The following is a 12,238-nucleotide window of genomic DNA, read 5'->3' as shown; positions in this document are numbered from 1 at the left end:
AACAAATTTGGTTTAAAAGACTCCGGGTTCTTCCCCCCCCCCCCCCGTTGTTGCTAGACGTTGGAGCGTTTGATCCCTTTTTCTTAGTTAAGCATTTTAAAAGATGATTTTGGAGATTTAGTTCAGCAGCTCCAAGAAAACATTGGCTATTGCTAGAACAGGATGTATGCTCAGCCAGTCAGAGACTAAAGAGAAAGTTCTAGGAGCAGGAAGGTGATAGGAAGAAGAAAAGCAGATGGAAAGCCTCCGTATACTGTGGCTCCTGACTTGCTCTTCTAGCAGGAAGCCACTGCAGCGCCCCTAGGTCATCCGTGCCAGTCTTCTGCTTTGGTGTTCCCATCTCCCTCCCGTAGCTCCAGCCTGACGTCAATATTCTAGCCTCATCTATTACAAAGCACTCTCCTGGACACTCCGAGGAGCACCACGGTCACTTAGAGTTGGACAGGAGTCGGGGGTGGGGGGGTGCGGCTGCTGGCAGTTGTCTGGTTCATCCCTCATGCATCAGGTGGGAAGTCCCTTACCTTGGCCTCCAGGTCCCGGAAGCAGAAGCAGTCAGCTTCCCGACTGCTAATTTAGCTTCCCGTCTCCTGTCACTCATGGACTAAAGCGCCCCGCACCCCTCTTTTTGGAGCTCCAGACTTTTTACTTTAGGAAGTTTGGGTGGGTACAGACCCAGGTTAGTTTCTGTAGCTTAGGTGGGGCAGGAATGAAGAAGCAAAAAATTTAAGACCACAGTTCAGTCTCCTGTAAAAGCCTGAAAACACAAACAGGAAAGATGGGGGGAGGGGGCGTGCTGGGGTGTGGGGGGAGGTGCTTTCGTGTCATTTTTCATTTCATGGTTCTTTTCCAGTGGGAACATTTTGGGTGAATAAAATACATCTGTGAAGGCCAGTTTCTGAGGGCGGGGGCAGGGGGACAGACAGACAAAGACAGAGGGACAGAGAGTTGGAGGTTCTGGGGAGGTAGGTGTGGTTCAGAGTAAGAAGGAACCAGCACAGTCTCCCAGGCACCCTTCCAATTTTGAGGGGCCCCCCAATTTACTGGGAGTGGCAGCTTTTCAGAGAAACAGGACGCACGCCCTTCTGAGGGTCGGTCGGTTTTGATGGAGGATGGAGACTTTTCCTTGGACCCCGTGGCAATTCTCAGTCTGTTCATGGGAATCCGGAGCCTTTGCACAGAGGGCAGTACATGGCTTCACCCTAGGTCAGGACCTGGAGTAGAGGTAAGTGGGTACCGGAGTCACCGAGGAGCCAGTTAAGGAAGTTATTTACAGCTTTGCTGTGCACAGAGTGCCTGAAAAGACGGCTCAGAAGCCACTTGGCCTCAATACATGAGGATGATCTTTCTGTATAAGCCCTAGGATGCTATTTAGCCTTTCCCCAAGCATTCAGACCAGGGAAGAAAATAAATTAGTAGGTACGTCTAGTAAGGAGAACAACTGCACACCAAGCGTTCCATGAACTGTGAGCCTGAGAAGGTGCCTTTTAATTGTGTCCGTGTTCGTGCACTGTTACTGTGAGTTTAGTCACAAGTGCTCTGAGCTTTGTGTTTAGAGGTGGTGGATCTCTAGTAGTCCAAAGCAATACAATAGTAAAATGAGAATAAAATTTAGTGTAAAGAATGAAGATTCTTAAGTAGAACATTATGACAGGCAGATCTTGGCCCAGGGGTCCTGTTCAAACTACGGTACCAACCAAGGACAATACATGCAGTAAACTTCGAACCCCTACCCAGACCTAGCCAATGGACAGGACATTCTCCACAGCTGAGTGAAGAGTGGGGACTGACTTTCACATGAACTCTGGTGCCCCATATTTGACCACGTCCCCTGGATGGGGAGGCATGATGGCACTCAGGGGAAGGATAGCAGGCTACCAAGAAGAGACTTGACACCCTATGATCATATACAGGGGGAGGAGGTCCCCCTCAGGCACAGACATAGGGGAGGGGAGTAGGGTGAAAGCGGGAGGGAGGGAGGAATGGGAGGATACAAGAGATGGGATAACAACTGAGATGTACTATGAATAAATTAATTAAAAACAAATAAAAAGTTAAAAAGGAAAAAAAAAGAATGAAGATTCTTTGTGATATCAGCTCTTGAACCAATTCTAGAGAGAAGGCTACAGGCAGGGGGGAGGGGGTGGGAGATTGGGGGTAGAGGATAGGGGGTGGGGTGGGGGTGGGGTGGGGGTGGGGTGGGGGTGGGGTGGGGGTGGGGTGGGGTGGGGTGGGGGTGGGGTGGAGCTACAGTCCCACAGCATCCACACCCTGAATGGAGCCCTGGCCAAAGGCTGACTCTGAACATGAGCCACACCTTCATCTCTGATAGTCACCCTGCCTGCCTTTCACTCTGATCAGGACAGATGCTTTGTCCTTACAATGTCCCTGGGTGGCACACAGGCACACAGTGATCTCAGTGTAGAAATTGCTCTGACTTAAGGCACCATTCTCTTTTCTGAGAGAGAGAGAGAGAGATCAGGTTTCATAATAAAGCTGTATAAAATATTACTCTTAGAGTTAAATCGTCCCACAGGGTTTGTTCAACTTGCTGCCCTAAAGGTTCCGGTATGACATTTGAATGAAGGAATTCTCAAAGAGCCGCCTAACTTCAAAACCTACAAGGGATATAGATGTCTTTCAAGTGCCTTTAAGATGTGAAAGCAAGTCATGTAATTTTTGTATCTATTTGAAAATGATGTGTATGACCAACACATCGCAGCTGGTAGACACTGAAAAACAATGCAGATTGTTTGTTTATGCAGATAGCATTCTCTGAAAAGTAATTCCAAACGCTGCCACTGCATGCTAACACCAATTCAGATGGTGCTCAACCAACAAAGCCAGCGAAATGCTAAAGTGTTCACATCTGCTCTGACTTTTAAAATTACCCCCCCGCCCCCGCCACCCCCAGTAAAAGGTAAGAGACCGGCTGCCAGGCCAAGCAGGGCATTTCATTCCTGACTCCTTCTGACTGTTCATTGAATGTGCCCGAAAATGCATCGCCAGGCTGCAGGGCGGGAAGCCGGGTCTCTCTCGGGTTCCTCTGTTGTAACCTGGCAGCTATGAGCTGCCAAATCCTCTGCAATCTCTTCTGATGCTTCTGACAGAACGTCCCTCTCTGGAATGGACAGAAGGACAGGACGGCCAATGGCTGACTGGGGTGCTAGGGAGGCCAATGAAGATGCTTCTTAAATTACAGTCCCAGAAAAAGCCTCAGACACTCTTAATAAGGACAAAGGTTTCTTCTGATATTTTGGATTTCTTCTTCCAGAATGCTCTCGACGGCATCACTGCAATCGGCTTCCTCAGGGAGTGCACCCTTGCCTCACCCGCATTCCTACCTCACTCCCCACCCCCACAGAATAAAGTTTGCTTTGATTGGCCATAATTTGTGGTCAGTGGTCTTTTTCCTCATGTCAGTGGGATTAGCAGTAATATATACATACATACACACACATACATACATACATACATACATACATACATACATACAAAGGTGAATGCACCTTTCTTGATCTGTATTCAGTTTTTAGTAGGAAAAAAAGAGCAAGGAACATGATAGAACTTTCTAGTCATGATGGAAGGCAACAAGCATATAGCTTTTTTTTTTTTTTTTGAGACAAGGTCTCTCTTTGTGTAGCTTTGGCTATCCTGGAGTCGCTTTGCAGACCAGGCTGGCCTTGAACTCACAATGATCTGCCTGCCTCTGCCTCCTGAGTGCTGGGATTAAAGGTGTGTGCCACCACGCCCGGCTTGCATATAGTTTTAGTACAAAAATGCTTCAGATGTCAATGAATGAAAACAGATACCAAGCACTTGTGCACACACACTGTTGTAGATGTTGTTTCTCCCTTATTTCATGGCTTTGCATCCTTGTGACCAGTCCTCCAGTGTGCCTGCTGATTCTGAGAGCAGCCTAGTCATCACATAATAGTAATTCTTTCCTGAATCAGCCAGTGTCTTTTCTTAGCTATAAGAACAACTACAATGTAGTTTGCAATTCTAAGGGTGGGAAGGGTAAACATCCATTGACTTGCGTGTCAGGCTGTATGTAATCTATTACCCTTTCATTAAATAATATATTCAAATTTTTCTATCAAAAGTTAAGGAAAATAGAGACGGATCCGTTTGGAGTTTTGTATCACCACCAAAAGCAAATAAATAAAACTCAGATGTGAGATAATATACGACACCTTGTCTTCTCCTGTACCTACCAAAGGGCATGAGTTAGAAACTATTATATTTTCATTCTTTTTTTAATGTTCTTGTGTTTGTCTGTTTTCATTTTTCAAGACAGAGTTATTCTGTGCAGCCCTGGCTATTCTGGAACTTACTATGTAGACCAGGCTGGCCTCTAACTCAGAGATCTGCCTGCCTCTGCCTTCTAAATGCTGGGGTTAAAGGTATGCGCCCCCACTACCTGGCGAAATTATTGCTTTCTTAACCAGAACATTAGCCAGAGTGTGTATTGTAAACAGCAGCGACCTGAAGCGGTTTGTCAACCAGTTTCCCAACAGTGAAGACATAACTTTCATTCCCAGCCACCACTGGGCATTACAAAGGAAATCAAGGTAAAAAATGCCTTCTGGAGCGAGTGTAGCTTCTCACCAGCCCATCTCCAGACGATGCGCTACGCTGCCATTCCCACACTTGACTCTTGTCCAGCAAACACCACAGCCAGGCATGAGACATGGAGAGTTACAAAACAAGAAGGAAAAATGCATGTTCAGTGAATACTTTAACTCACAAAAATTACAAAGTGCAAATACTAGTCAGGCGCGGTGACACATGCCTATAAACCCTTTAATCCGAGAACTCGGGAGGCAGAGGCAGGCGGATCTCTGTGAGTTCAAGGCCACCCTGGTCTACAAAGTGAGTTCAGGACAGCCAAGGCTACATAAAAAAAACCTTATCTCACACACACACACACACACACACACACACACACACACTCACACACCACACAAGCAAATGCAAACACAAATTCTTAAGGGCTTTGGGCTTTGAAAATGGTTTCAACACACGGTAAAGGCTGTACAAAAATAATAGAAAACCAGGAATAAAAAAATGCAAAAAGAAGAGAAAAGAAAAGAAAAAACGTGATGTCTAGTAACCCAAGTTTCCAAAAAGCAAACCAGTAAAAACTCTATTACATTGCCCTTTCCTTGGTTCAAATGTCACCACCAAGCTAGTTTTCAGTCTACAATGTTACTGAACACAAGCCTGGAGAGAGCTGCTCAGTAGCACCCTGTGTATGTTTCCACCAGATGCTGTGAGATAATTGGTAATTGATGTTTTTAGCTCTCATTGTTCTAATACAGCTGATTTAATTACATTGTTACACAAACAACATGCCTCTTCAAGGAGAAATCCCTCCACACAGAAAAAAGGAAAACACTTTGGTTTAGGAACCTGGCTCACTGGGGCTAATGCCCAAACAGGAGTCAGCCCCCAACAGAAGATTTCATTAGCTCATAATCCACCTTAGGTTTATGCTTTGGATAAATCTCCTTTGGATCTGGCCCCAGGTTACACTCTCAACAATTTAAACAGGAGGCTGCAAGTCTGGCCACGTAGGCAAATGGGAGATTTACACAGCAAGGATATTACAGACCGCCAGAATTATTTTAGGTACCAGTGTCGTTCCTTTTCAGTGGTTGTTACCCAGGTCTGTCTTGGCCGCCTGGCAGAACTATGCTCTTCCTGTTAGGAGCACAGGGGACTTAATGGCAGACGGGGACTACTGATGGTTGTGATACCCAGCTACCCGATGGGCTGCCCATCAGAGGTCTGGGTCTTTGGTCATGCCAGGTGAGTAAATATTCACACCCTAGGCTCCCGAGTTTCGTGAATCTCCGGCAGCTCTGGTTAGCGGACTATTGACCTTTGTGTGACTTAAGGTCTCCTAAGCAAGTCTACTAGGGAGTCCTTGATAACATCAGTTTCCCTGCTTTGAGTTCCTTCTGTGCCAAACTTAGGTTCTAAAAGTCCGTTACATGGGGAAATCTAATCTACTGATCACTCCGTTGTTCTCCTAAAGACAGCTTAAGCAAACAGTTCGAGTACACAGCAGGGTGACAGTCTAGTGAGTGCAAGGCATGTTATCAGCTCTGTGAGCTAGTTCCAAAATATTGCATCACCACGGCGAGCAGAGAACAGACGCGTTCAAGTTGATTTCCAAACTCAGCTACTGCCAGCTCTCTGAGGAAACTCCACGCTGCGTGTCTTTTAGCTTATTTGATTTTATGTCACAACTTAATTTGATTAAATGTTGTCTGGAAGTCAGCAAGTCCTATTGATTGTCCCACCATCTTTACCCTCAGGTCTGCAGACACGTTGTCTCACTGTCCGGCCCTGGACTTCCTTCTGAGTGCTGCCATGAAAGCAGTAAGTGTCTCAAAATGATGTTAAATTCATTATTGTTGTTGTTGTTTACTGATAACCAAGTATTAGCTCTTTAACCTTTATTTTTATTTTTATTTTTTTTTATGGTGGGGGCAGGGAAAGGAAGGGAGAGAGGCCTGACAGGCTCTCTGGCCCTCTTCTCACTGTGACCAGGTTGAATAAATCCTGTTCACTTCTTTCCTATCACCCCCTCTGCCACCTTCCTACTTCCTGCTCTGCCTTTGCACTCTATGGGTTTTTTCCCCTCAGTTTTGCACGTGTTTATGCGTTGTGCACTCATTTTTATGAGAGAGGGGCTCCCTATGTATGCCTGCTAGGTGTTGGCCAGCAGCAATCCAAAGCCTAATTTGTAGTTGTTGCCTAAGATGAACACGAGGTGGCAAGAGGTTCCCACAGCGTGGGGAGGAGGGTGACCCGGCACGGCAAGCCTTGCTGTTTCCTTCATCCATCTCTTGCTTTTTTGCTTTTTGCTTTTTTTGGATTCACTAATTTTCTTTTTCATACTATGTGCTTTCTGTGGTTTTTTTCTGCAAGCCTGGTCTATAGAGTGATACCCTGTCTCAAAAACAAAATAATGATGGTAAAATTTAAACACCATCATAATAGATGATATTTAATAATGTCACTTACCTTGAAGGGAAAGGATGCTTCTCTTTCATGACTGGTCTGTTTTCATCCTGGAAGGAGCACACTTGTATGCTGTCCTGGGTTTTGCTTCCACACATACCTACATGCATGTATATATATATATATTTTGTGTGTGTGTGTGTGTGTGTGTGTGTGAGAGAGAGAGAGGGAGAGAGAGAGAGAGAGAGAGAGAGAGAGAGAGAGAGAGAGAGAGAGAGAGAGAGAGAGAGCATTTATCCACAAGGCCAACTTTCCTGCCCTAAACTGTTATTGTTATTAACACTTAGAAAATGGCTTAAAGGTATCATTTTGCTTTAATTAAATGCTTTTCAAGAGTACAAGCAATATTCCATTTTGGTGTCTGTAAGTGAGAACGCCACTGCTCTTGTTGCACTGTTCAGATCTCCACTGCTGCTACTAAGTATTCCAAGAAGCGGAGGATTGACCAGTATTTCATAATAGGATATGATGTAAAGACTCCATAAATGCATTTAATTTAATTTAGTTTTCATTTTTGAGACAGGGTCTCACCATATAGGCCACTGGTCTTGAACTCAGAAGATCCACCTGCCTCTGCCTCTCTAGCGCTGGGATTAAAGATGTCCAACACTATACCTGGTGTGCATTTGATTTTAAGTTTGGGGAAATCCTTTACTTTAAAGATATAAAAACCACACACAGAAGCACACTCTTACATACACACATACATTTTAACTTACAGAGATTAAAAATTATTTTGGTAGGTAGTGCCGAAGAAAGTGAGAGTTGTACGGATTTGTAACAGAACTCAGCATCCTCCCCCCCCCTCGCTCCCCCAACACACTCATACTCATCCCCTGCATCCGCACCCCACCCCCATCCCTACACAACATTCTCCAAACAAGAGAGTGCTAGAGGAGGCTGGGAAGTCCAAGCGAGACTGGCCTCTCTCTGGGGGAACCCTGGAGCTCTTTTCCACATTTCCTCCAAATGCCCTCTGCTACAGGCAAGCCTTGGGGTTGTGGCTTGTGAGGAAGCTAGCACCCAGTGTTGCCACCACTCAGGCCCCAGATTGTGGCGCTCTGGAGCTTTTCTTTCTTTCTTTTCTTTTCTTTTTTTTTTTTTTTAAGTCTCCACATGACCCTGTATCCTGGAATGGTATTATAGTCATGATCGGAAGTGGAGAGATGCTAAGGGGCTGGGCATGCCGGCCAGCCTGGCCACCTACGGGGAGCCCTGGAGCGAGCCTGTCTGTTCCTTTTCTCCAAGTGCCTTCAATCCAGAGCAGACCTCAGGCCCTTGGACATCTCCAGAGCTCAGCGTCTTTTCCAGCTGTCCTGGAAAAATATAGAGGGAGAGAGGCTTGCTATGTGCGTCAGACAGTTACACGTATCACAGGGTGAATTCATTCCCTCACTTACCACGACTTGCTGATGTTTGCTTCCCCGTGTCTGGCTCTCACCCTGAAGCCCCTGACACTTTCTGTAAGCCACTCTTCCAAGCCTACTCCATGGCACCCTGCAGTGGCCACGTACTCGGCCCTGAATTAAAGAAGTTACCTTTAACATTAAAAGAACCTTCTAGTACTGAGAAGCAAGAAGTCTTAGAAGAGAGTTTGATGTGTTGATAAAGGAAGCAAAGGAACAAAGTTGGAATGCTCCGGTGCTTTGTGGGTACTTTGAGGTAAGGAGGACATACCAATGATGACACAAGGCTCGAAGCAAGACTTCAAGGTCTACAAGAGGTGTCCCTCCTGTGTGTGTGTGTGTGTGTGTGTGTGTGTGTGTGTGTGTGTGTGTGTGTATGGGTATGTTTGTATATGTGTGTGTATTGGTGTGTGTGTGCATACATGTATATGTACGGGTGTGTGTGGTGTGTGCATATATGTGTGTGTTTGTCTTTGTGTGGGGTGTATGTGTAAGTGCATGTATGCAGACATGTGTATGTGGTGTGTATCTGTGCATGAGTGTATGCATGTGAGGTGTGAGTGTGTATACAGTGCATATGCGGTACACATGTGCCTGTGTGTATGTCTTTCCAGGTTCTCCAGCTGGAAAGACAGAGAGAGAAAGGGCTTCTGCCCTCTTGAGCAGTCCAGGCCACACTGGGAAAGAGAGGGTGGGCGTCTCTACAGCTATTGCTATGGCACTTCAGAGAGGGTCTCCTCCAAAACCACGCCACACAGCTCCTCGCGCCTCCAACCTCACTACCGTCAGGCTTTGCGGGAAGTAGCTGCCCTTGCATTTGTTCTTGCCTTGCTGAGAACTTCGGCTTGCACTCCCTTCCATCACCCAGACCGTTCCCATGGTCTCCCCGCCATGACGTCATCCCTTCCTAAAGGAATCGCAAATGCTGCACTTGGCTTCTGTAGGTAATGTGTCCTCTGTTGGAGGCTGGAAAACGATTGCTGGTTCCTTTATCCCTTCCTGAGCGGCCAGTGAGTGGCTTCTTTGCTGGGATCCTCTGTACAGTTGGACGAGGTGGCGAGGCAGGTCTTGACAGCTTGTGTCAGAAGCACATGTGTTTACGGCTTCTGTGTTTATATCAGCCGTGGTTCTGTCTTGACAGCAAACACCATATGGAGGGGAAGGAAGCCTGTCAGATGAATCCTTAAGGAGTCACAGTATCGGACATAAAATTTCGTAATTGCTCTCACTCCAAATAATAGATGCTGTGCTCTCACCCATACTAATGTAAAACTGTCTGACTCATGGTAATTTGCTCTGGTTCTGTTGGTTGGAAGGTGTGGGGCAGGGGGGTGCAGTGAGCAATGGGCTGTGTCCCGGGCCTCAGACCAACAGATGCAGCCTACAGACCTGCCCTGTCCACGGTGGCCGGGACCCCTCCTGTGGACATTATAATATTCATCTAGCATGACATTTCATAGCTACCACTTAGGATCATGTCTGCTCACCCACATGCACCCTCACTGCCCCTTCCAACCAGGAAGCCTTCCTCCGCACCCCCTTGGACCTGGTATACACCAACGCTAAATATTTCATGATATAGCTACTTATGAACCATCTGTGCCTAGAGGTCTGGAGCCTGTGCCCACACTGAAGGGGAGAGTTAAGGCAAGAGTCCAGTGCTGGCCTGAGACACTGAGGCACGTACGAAGAGGCCAAGCAGAGGAGGACTTGGCATGTGGCGCATCCATGTTGATCAAAGTGTTCACTGAAGAGAAAACCACATTTGTGGGTGACTTCCACATGGCATACTTAAAACCTGTGAGTTCCTATTAAAATACCATATTTTTCTTTTTTTTTTCTTTTAAAAATATTTATTTATTTATTTTATGTATATGACTGTTCTATCTGCATGTACACCTCCAGGCCAGAAGAGGGCATCAGGTTGCGTTATAGATGGTTGTGAGCCACCATGTGGTTGCTAGGAATTGAACTCAGAACCTCTGGAAGAGCAGACTGTGCTCTTAACCGCTGAGCCATCTCTCCAGACTGTAAAATACCATATTTTTCAAACCACAAGATGAACTTTCCCCCCCAAAAGTGGGGGAAATTAGGGTGTGTCTTATGGTCTGGTTGCTGTCTACAGGGCATCAACAAAGAGGTCACTTACCGATGTCGTCAGTGTGCCAGTTCAGTGTGTCCACAGGAACAGGAAGAGGCATGGACGGCATCACCAAAATATCCCCTCTCACACAGAGCTTGGTCTCTGTGTGCCCCACCCCCACCCCACCCCTTTGCTATTGTGCTGATCTGAGCTGAGTACCAATCTTAGCCTGCTGGGAAAGCAGGTGTGTGTCAGCTTGCTGCCCAGAGTGGGGCAGGGGGAGTGCAGTAAAATGTGTAGCAATAAGGAAGCTCTAGTGGGGCCTCCTTGACTCCAGTGGGGCCACATTGCTGTGCAGAAATCGTTCCTGGGCATACGGGAGAAGGCAGAACTGTTCATTCTGCATATGTGAGAAGACAGAAGGATTGAGAAAATGTGGTCTAAACCTCCTGGAGGGCTTCTGAAAAAAAAGCTGCTTTATTAGCGCTTGACCAATTCAGAGCACATTTTAGTGAAACAATAAAAAACAGATTTAAAGAGGTGAAAACTCATCTAGCTGTTATTATTCCTGGGGGTCTTATCAGCCAGTTGCAACCTCTCGATGTTTCAATCAACAAACCATTTAAAGTCTTTATGAGAGAGGAGTGGAACAGATGGATGGCTGCTGGGAATCATGATCTGACTCCAGCAGGACACATGAAAAGGCCACCGTCACTCAAGTTTGTGAATGGGTTAAAACATCATGGCAGTCAGTGAAGGAGGAAATCATTGTATGATCATTCAAGAAATGTGGCATCAGCAATGCCTTGCACAGAACTGATGATAATATCATATATGAAGATAGTGAAGAAAGTGACACAAGCGACTGTCAGCAACTGAGCTTCCTAAACGCCGACACTAGCAATGATGAGTTTTTGGGGTTTCCAGAAAACTAGAAAAGCGCTTGAGTCTCTAAGCCTTTCCTTCTGTTGAGTTAACATTGTTTAATATTTCTGCCTTTTGTTATATTTTAATAAATACCTTATTATGCTAGTACTAATTTGGTTCAGGATTTTTTTTTCTTGTTTTACTGCTCTAAAAACTGGGTGCATCTCATGGTCAGGTGCGTCTTATGGTCCAAAAAATACGGTAGCTCCCACCTTCCAGCCATTTCCTCAGGAAGGGAACAGTGAATATGCCTATTCCTTGCAGCTCCTGTCAGACATAGATGCCCGGGGCCTCAGGCTGGGCCTTTAGCTGCCAGGAGGAAAACACATCCTATCAGCCTTAGTCCTCAGCAGCCTACGTGTCCTTTCCACGAAGCTCTAGCTGTAGCTTCAGGACTCTGATCACACTTCCTGACCTCAGGGCTAGGTCTGGACATGGGTCACGCTCCCTGAACCTACTGCTGTGGTCATGAACCAGGCCTCTAATTTGCCTATGACTGAGTCAAGTGCCCACGCTTGACCTTATTGTAGTGGTGGGGAGGCTGGGGGGCTAATTGGCTGGGGTTGCATCATTTGCCCATTCCCACTTACCACTGGGACTGGTAGACAAGCAACTCTGATGGGCTTGGGGTGAGTAAGAGCCATCCCCAGCGCCTGGGAAGCACCTAGCATCTCAGACCCAGAGGGTTTGATGGGGATTTTTTTCAGACTTGGGGAGAGGATACTCCCTAGAAGAAGAGATGGAGCACACCAAATGGACTTACATCTGGGCTAAAACAGATCCCCCCCCC

General features: G+C 46.4%; 1 long non-coding RNA gene across 2 annotated transcripts; it reads left to right on the top strand.

Moving 5' to 3' along the window:
- The first annotated feature begins 950 nt into the window (after positions 1–950).
- Positions 951–11,597, top strand: LOC311592955. 2 transcript variants are annotated; one of them, XR_014777549.1, is made up of 4 exons: positions 951–1,222; positions 6,324–6,387; positions 9,053–10,238; positions 10,564–11,597. It is a non-coding gene; the product is annotated as an uncharacterized lncRNA (long non-coding RNA). The 2 variants fall into 2 exon arrangements; XR_014777550.1 differs by lacking the exon at positions 951–1,222 and adding an exon at positions 5,469–5,811.
- Positions 11,598–12,238: the final 641 nt, after the last annotated feature.

The sequence above is a fragment of the Acomys minous genome, assembly GCF_964271855.1.
Source record: "Acomys minous genome assembly, chromosome: 2".
NCBI classification, from domain to species: Eukaryota; Metazoa; Chordata; class Mammalia; order Rodentia; family Muridae; genus Acomys; species Acomys minous.
The sequence above is the reverse complement of the archived record's forward strand: the minus strand, read 5'-3'. Positions and strand labels throughout refer to the sequence as shown.